Source organism: Alexandromys fortis, unplaced genomic scaffold, assembly GCF_014885135.2.
Source record: "Alexandromys fortis isolate MF-2015 unplaced genomic scaffold, M_Fortis_MF-2015_v1.1 scaffold_42, whole genome shotgun sequence".
Taxonomy (NCBI): domain Eukaryota; kingdom Metazoa; phylum Chordata; class Mammalia; order Rodentia; family Cricetidae; genus Alexandromys; species Alexandromys fortis.
In genome coordinates, this window is record NW_026067934.1 from 6,411,579 (window position 1) to 6,420,432 (window position 8,854).

An 8,854-nucleotide genomic window follows, 5' to 3' on the forward strand; every position below is an offset into this window, starting at 1 on the left:
ACCATAGCCAAAATACACTTTCTCCCTTGAGAAGCTTTGTCAGGCACCATGTGCAACAGTCCCAGCTCCTGGTCAGCACAGGCTAGGGTGTCTGTCCTTCCAGAGGCTCTGTCACAGACAGATCGCTAAGATAGGAAGCCTGAACTCAGGGGCAACCTCGGGGCAGAGGAGCTGATGTAGATGTCTTGCTCCAACTCTCACATCCTACTGTGGCCCCTCTACCTCCAAATGGCTTCTTCTCCCTTGTCCCCAGGAGAGTGCCAGGCAGTGTTCATCATATGCATCCATACATTCACATCCATACCCCACAGCCAGAGTATCTGGTCACCCATCAATTTACATGAGTATAAATCCATAGTCTAGGGACATGACCGTGTATAACTGGAGTGCCCTCCCACCACAGCTGCCAAGACCGTGGGGCACGTATGCTTACACACGTGCCAGCATTGGCCCAAGTACCCACACACATACACACACTCCACACAGCTACATAAAAACCTAGGCCTAGGGGTCATTGAAAGACACAAAGCAGAACTTTATGCCCCTTCAATTCAGTCACTCACTGTGGAGTGCAGTGGCAGAGAAGAACCCACAAAGATCCATTTGCATAATTGCAGGTGGAGGTAAATGAAGATTGGCAAGGATCAGGTCATCCCATCATTCTCCAGCCTACCGAAGAAACACCTCTCCTCTGTGCATTCCAAGATCCAATGCAAGCATTCTGAGCCTGGGACCTTGCGGGCCCTTGCTACGCCAACTCCCTAGGATGGGAGAGGCAGCCTTGGTCCTTTATTTTGAGGATGCGCTCAATGACCAAACATCCACTTCAAAGGCCAAGGTCCTTATACCTCAGGTATAAGGACAAATATACTTCCTGGCCTATTTGGGCCTGTCACAGAAACAAAGGAGCCTCCCAAAGAGGGAAAAAAGATGGGGTCGTACTCAGCCATCTCCCAGAGAAGGCACGTGCAAAAGTGTAATGTCAAGTTGAGGAAGCCACGAGTCCACCTTTGTTTTGGTAACAGAAATCTATTTCCTCCACAATATGACGTAAAGTAGCAATGTTTGGGGAGGGAGGAGACACTGCAGGTTTAAGCTATAACATAGTGGGTGTTTTCATTCACACTGATTCGGACCAGAGTCCCACTAGATTTCTGAAATCAGGGTTTTTCTGGACATCCTGGAACTCTGCTGGCCTCAAACTTAGAGATTCACCTGCCTCTGCCTTCCAAGTGCTGAGATTAAAGACATGTACCACCATTGCCCAGCAACCAGTTTTAATATCTTGAGATGAGAAAACAATCCTATCCAACTCTTTCTGTGTGGGGACTGTCTGCAGTGAACTTTATAAAGTGCCAGTGTCCAGCACAGACAATGAGTACCAGTTCCTTTCTTCCTTTCCTTGTGGATCTGCAGTCCTTTCCTGTACCAAGCCTGATTATTCAGAACTAGTCACCCATCCACTCACCTATCCACCCACTGATGAAGGCATAAGTCACAAACAATCCCACACCAGTTTGGAATTATGATTAATGGGATGGTTATTTATTTAAGGGGGAAAAACTTACAGATCTCCGTCCCAGACAACAGCTCTCAGTGCAATCAGAAAGGGAGCCTAGTAGCAGGAAGCAGAGCCAGAAGCCAGAGAGTGAGCAGAGGGAAGTGGCCGCTTTTTTAAAGAGAGAGAGAGAACATGCCCCAATTGGCTGAAGGAGCAGAAGAAGTCCCGCAACACCTCCCCCTTTTGTTTAAGTAAGAGAGTTCTAAACCTACTATGAAATTATATACAATAAGTACAAATATCCTATTCTAACTAGCTTAAGTCTTGTATAATAAATAACTTGGCCAAGTCATGAGAGGAAAGTAACTACATTTATATAGTCTTTAACCCCATCGAAGATCTGAGAAGGGAAATAATGTTACCTGTGTAATTAGGAAGTTCAATCAAACAACTTCCAAAACATGCATCAAATCACAGAGACAACTAGCTACCTGGGCAATCACCCAAAGTCACGTTTGCAGCATTGAAGCAACCAACTTTGGCTAAGGCCTAACATAACTGACATACCATTTTCAAAGGCAAGAAACTTTTCAAAACTATCTTACCCTGTCTTGGCATGATATGACAGTCCTGTTTTATCTATTGATGCATGCTCTGTATCTCTGTCAGTGGTTGAGGTATGGGCATTTCTTTGCCCAAAAGCCAGTTCTGCCAAAAAGAAAGGCTCCAGGTGGAGTGTCTTTGGTGCTCAACATTCTTTCGGGAATAGAGTGGTGTTGCCAGGAGCAATTGTGTCTCACTACCATGAAACTGAGTTATATTAAAGGCCATTTTCTACAGCTCTTTGAAGAGGTTGAAGACTATCTATCTATACTGAGTATAATCTCTATATATCTAAAGAACCTGATTAGTCTAATTATAAATGTCAAGCTTAGATGACTATTGATCTATATAATTCTCAATACCTATCTAACTTAAAGACTAAGAAAATAAACAACTGTGCAATAAATGAGGACAATATGACCTCCAAATATAAACAATGTACAAATATACAATGCAATATGGTAAATATATATCAATACATAAACAATATATAAGTATCTTAATCAGAGGTAGAAATGTACACTGCAATATGGTAAATATATACTATATATATCAATACATAAAAAATATTTTAAACAGAGGTAGAAACATGCATGCATACAATAGTCAATATAATTTAACTTTGTATCAATATACAAGAATCGATACCAATATATTTGTCTAAAAACAGTAACTCACAACTACAAATCTATTATCTCATCATCCAATTATCCCCTTTTCTTCCCAAAAGATCCCTGAGCTTATAAAATTCCTCCCCTAACCCCCCAACCCTCAACCATATACTAATTATAATCAACCCTTAAATGATGTCCCTAAACCCAAAGACAAACTTTACTGGGAGAGGGGACGTCGTCCTCTAGAATTACTTCTAGCTGCCATGGGGACGACATTCTTTCTGGGGGATCCTGTGGAAGTAAAATGATGGTTAAATTTCAAGATCAATGTCTTTAAAAATTGCAAATAGTCTCTGAGTATTTCGTGGAGGTCTGGCCAGAATGTTGTACAAGATGTGCACCATTTCAGCTAACCAAGTTGGGGTCGTCTTGTGCAGCTGGTACCCAAAACAGGTCTTGTAGTAGCACTATCATATCATGACGTCATATCAACCAGGAGGAGTTGTTGTTATGGGGCTCCATCTTCTTCCTGGAAACTTCAAATGTCACTGTAGGAAAAACTCATTGTTCATTGTGAAAAACTTAAACATTAATCATATAGACATATATAGACATACATATATTCAATGAAAGGCATGATAGATATATTCAATGAAAGGTATGATAGATATGAAGAAAAGCAAAGATGTTTTCTAAACTCATATTTCTTTCTGTCCCATATCATGGCTCATGACATGAGACAGAAACTCCAGAAACTCTGGGTTTTTCTCTTAACAACAGGCTTGGAATTAGAGAGGGACTGAGCCAGAGTCCAACTCCAAAACCAGCTCTATAAATTTAGAAATATGATTTAGTATATTTTACTTATGGAACCTATTCAGTTTTCTTGATAGTCCCTATTGGGCAGGTATTTTTCCATCTGTCAGTATCCAAACATCCAGGGTCCCTTGAATTTTTCAAAGATGAGTGTTTTCCTGTGGAGATAAGAACAGAACCCTGCCCCCATTCTATATGTTTTTCTTACCACCTGTATGAATATCATCATTGTGGATGAGTTGTCATTTCACCTTTCCAAGAGGTTTCCCCTCTTCAAATCAAACCTTTATTAATTTTGATGGTATCCACAATTTTTCTTCTCCTGTGGAAACAAGAGCAAAACCCCTTCCCCAACGTAGCACATCTCCTGGCTTCCATTGAGAGGTCAGAACATCTTTGAAATAAATCGGTTGATTTAGTTCAGCAGACTTTTCCATTATCCATTGTCTTTCTGCCGCTGTTGCTCCTTTTTCATCAGTGTTAAGAAAATTCAAGGTTAATAAAGAATTATGCAATATATTTCTGGGGGTATTTTCCGTCCCTGTTTGTTCAGCATATCCTTTATAGTACGATTTGATCTTTCTATAATTGCCTGACCTGTAGGATTATTTGGTATACCTGTAATGTGTTTTATATTATAATAATTAAAAAAGCGTTTCATTTTCTTAGATACATATGCTGGACCATTATCTGTCTTTATTTGTGCAAGTATACTCATGATGGCCATAACTTCCAATAAATGTGTGATTACTGAATCAGCCTTTTGTGAGCTCAGGGCAGTAGCCCATTGAAAACCTGAATATGTGTCTATGGTGTGGTGTACATATTTTAATTTACCAAATTCTATAAAGTGGAACACATCCATCTGCCAGATTTCGTTTCTCTTAGTACCCTTTGGGTTACTCCCTGCAGGCAATGGTGTTTGATTATAGAAAGAACAAGTAGGACATCTCTTTATAATGTCCTTAGCTTGTTGCCATGTAATGGAAAATTCTTTCTTTAGGCCTTTACTATTGACATGATGCTTTTTAAGAAATTCTGAGGTCTGCAACACACTTCCAATCAATAATTGATCAATCTCAGTGTTACCTGTGCTAGAGGATCAGGCAGACCCATACGGGACCGGATGTATGTTATGTACATCAGACAAAGCCTATTCCTGATTTTGTCTTGTACCTAGATAAACAATGAAGTCAACTCTGTATCATCTGGTATAAATCCAGTGGTTTCAATATGCAAGATAACTCTTTTTGCATATTGTGAATCTGTAACTGCATTAAGAAGTTCTTTAAATCCCTTAGCACCATAAGAATGGCATATAATTCTGCCTTCTGGACAGAATAATAAGGGCTTTGTTCCACCTTACTCAATTCATCTGACTTGTAACCTGCTTTCCCTGATTTATTTGCATCAGTATAAAACATACGGGCTCCAGTTATTGGAGCATCATGTACAATTCTAGGAAGAATCCAAGAAGTTCTCTTTATGAGGTTAAGTCTATCACTTTTGGGATAGTTGCTATTAATTTCTCCCAAAAAATTAGCACAAGCTCTTTGCCATGGTTCATTGTCTTCCCATAAGTTTTTTATTTCCTCAGTAATAAAAGGCACTATAATTTCTGCCGGGTCTATACCTGATAGTTGACAAAGTCTCAGCTTACTTTTTATAATTAATTCAGAGACTTTTTCCACATAAGTTTTTAATTTTTTCTTGGTTTATTAGGTATAAATATCCACTCTAAAATAATATCTTCCCTCTGCATTAAAATCCCTGTAGGAGAAATTCTGGAAGGCAATATGACTAGGATGCAGCTAAGATTTGGGTTCACCCTATCCACATGTGCCTCCTATAATTTTTCCTCAATCATTGTCAGTTCCTTTTCTGCTTCAGCTGTCAGTTTTCTGGGACTATTCAAACTTTTATCACCATCTAAGGTTTTGTTTAAATGAACTATTAGATCAGGTGTTATCCCAACAGCTGTTCGTAGACTGGAAATGTCTCCTAACAATCTTTGGAAGTCATTAAGAACCCGTAACCAGTGCTTTTTGCATCCTGATTTTCTCTAACCCTATTCTGTAACCTAGGCAATTAATAAAATCTCCTTTTTGAATTTTTTCAGGGACAATTTGTAATCCCCATTTAGGCAAGACTTTATTTACTTCTTCAAACATCCTTTCTAAAGTATCTTTATTTGAATCAGATAAAAAGATGTCATCCATGTAATGCTAAATTATGGACTTGGCAAATTGCTTACGAATTATTTCCAATGGCTTACTTACAAAATATTGGCACAATGTGGAACTATTGCGCATACCCTGTGGGAGGACAGTCCATTGATATCTCCTAGTAGGCTGAGAATTATTATAAGTAGACACTGTGAAGGCAAATTTTTCTCTATCCTTTTCTTGTAATGGTATAGTAAAAAACAATCTTTCAAATCAATAACTATAAGAGGCCATTTTTTGGTAATAGAGAAGGCAAAGAAATTCCAGATTGTAGTGGGCCCATAGGTTGAATTACCTTGTTGACAGCTCTTAGATCTGTCACCATTCTCCATTTACCAGATTTCTTTTTTACAACAAACACAGGAGAATTCCAAGGGCTGGTTGATTCTTCAATATAGTGAGCATCTAGTTGCTCTTGAACCAGCTGTTCCAAAGCCTGTAATTTATCTTCAGTTAGAGGCCACTGTTTGATCCATATTGGCTTCTCAGTTAGCCATTTTAAAGGTAGGGCTGTTGGTACCTCTAAAGGTTTGGTATTTGCTGTATATTCTTGTACAGCTTGAATGGCTGGTGACCTTTTTCCATAATACCTCATCATATCCTTCCCAGAATTATGAGTTCCTGGAATGACAGGAATGTTAATCTGGGTATTCCATTGCTATAGCAGGTCACGGCCCCATAAATTTATTGCAATATTGGCTATATATGGCCTTAGTCTTCCTATTTGCCCTTCAGGCCCTATGCATTCAACCCATTTTGTGCTTTGTTTTACATGAGATAGGGTTCCAATTCCCAGGAACTGAACATCTACCTCTTGAAGAGGCCAATTTGGATGCCAAGATTCTGGAGTAATGATAGTTACATCCGCACCTGTGTCTAATAAGCCTTCAATAAAAATGCTATTTATATATACTCTTAGCTTTAGTCTTTGATCGTTAATAGAAGTCTGCCAAAATATAGGTTTACTCTGTCCTGGATTTTGACTCATCCTCCACATGTAATTCATCATTTAGACCAGGATTACTTTTTACAGCAGAAATTGGAGCCTTTAATTTTCTTGGTGAGGCACGTTCTCCACTGTGACTGGGAATGACTGGGCCACTTCTGGCTTGGGGGCCTGTGAGAGGCCCCTTAAGGGGTTTCCCAATGGTATTGGGTTGCCTTGTCTGTCTGTTGTTGACCTGCATTCGTTGGACCAATGTCGACCTTTACCGCATCTCCTACATATACCTGAAGACTGAGGTCTCCTATTTTTGTCATTCCCAGAGGAGATATCATTCCTAGAAATTCTTTGCCTGCAATCCCTTTTCAGATGTTCTAATTTACCACAATTAAAACACCTGGCAGTTTGATGTCTCCTCATTGATTTGGAAATCACTTCTACCCAAGATTCATCATTATAGCCAAACGTCCCAACATTCATTGTATGCTGAATCCATTCATCCATAGGTGCTGATCTAGGCCTTAAAGGCCCAATTACCTTTTTGCAATCTATGTTTGTATTCTCAAAAGCTAGAGATTCAAGAAGTATTTGTCTAGCTTCTGGGTCTGTTACCCCTATGTCCAGAGCCTTAATTAATCTTTGCAAAAAGTCAATAAAGGGTTCTCTCTGTCCCTGCCTAATCCTGGCATATGATTCGACCCTTTCCCCTTGGATCTTGTATTCTATTCCAAGCATTCAAGGCTGCCTTGTGACATAATGACAGTACTTCTTCGTCATAAAGAGCTTGGACCTGTGGATCAGCATATTCTCCTGCACCAAGAATTTGATCTTGGGAAACCTCCACACCTTTTGCTCTTGATTGCTGTCCATATGCTTGGATTCTTATCTGAAATAAATTTCAAACATCAAGGAAGGTCCATCATCTAAAACTGCAGACACTAACTGATGGAAATCATGGGAGGTAGCTCTGACATTAGAAGCCCAAGTTCTTATCATTTTCTTAACATATGCAGTGTGCAAGCCATAATTAACAAAAGCTTGCTTAATTTCTTTTAGATCATTCATTCCTATTGGCGTCCATATAGCTTCTCTGACTCCCTTTGAGCCTTTAGAAGTTGACGCTTTGTCATAATAAAGTACAGGGTATGTCACTAAAACCCTGAGTAAGCCAGTTCTAATAGCTGGTGGTGGCATTGTATCCTGTCCTTGTGCCTTCTTACTCTGTTCACCAGCTCCAATAATTTCTTCAATCATTTCAAATCTTTTTATTATTGTCTCTCTTAAATCCTGAATCTCCTGATCTGCATGAGTTTCTAGTAAAGATTGTATGGTTCTTAGGAGTACCATATTCTTCCTTAATGATAGAATATTGAAAAGAAAACTGAAACCTAGTAACCAGTAGATTAAGGTATCCCCATACAAGGTCATATAAACCTTGCATGATATAATCCATTGTATTAGTAAACAAAGCAGTAAAATTTGCATTGGAAATGAAAACTGCCATATTACCTATTATCCAGCAGGTGGTGCTGTTACCAAGTCACGACTAGAACCTCTGCAAAGGTGATGAAAACTGGGTCCTGTTTCAGAATCTGCCTTAGTATTTGTTAAAAACTGAGAAATGCGAGTTGCTCAACAAAGTAAATGTAATTTAATCAATTCCATACACGGAACCAGAAACACAGAATCCAGGGATAGAGAAGAGCAATCCAGAAGTGGTGTATGCCTCCATGAGACAGAGTGGCCCTGAGGGGTTGTAGCTTCCGGCAACCACTTGTGCTCTGGTTTGTGCCACTTTTTTTTTTCTTGATTTTTTTGAGACAGGATTTCTCCTTAGCTTTTTGGCTCCTGTCCTGGAAGTAGCTCTTCTAGACCAGGCTGGCCTCAAACTCACAGAGATCCACCTGCTGCTGCCTCCCGAGTGCTAGGATTAAAGGCGTGCGCCACCACCACCCGGCTTGGTTCCCACCATTTAAATGCTGTGCTTGCAAGGGAGATTTAAAAAATGACTCCGAAAAGAGCAAACCAGGCAGGCAGAGACTCTGTGGGCCTGTGGAGTTTAAATCCACATGGGGAGGCAGGGCACAGGCCATGGCTGAGGAAGGGCTTGTGCTAAACCGAGCTGGTAGCAGGAAGCCCAGCGGGGGGGGGG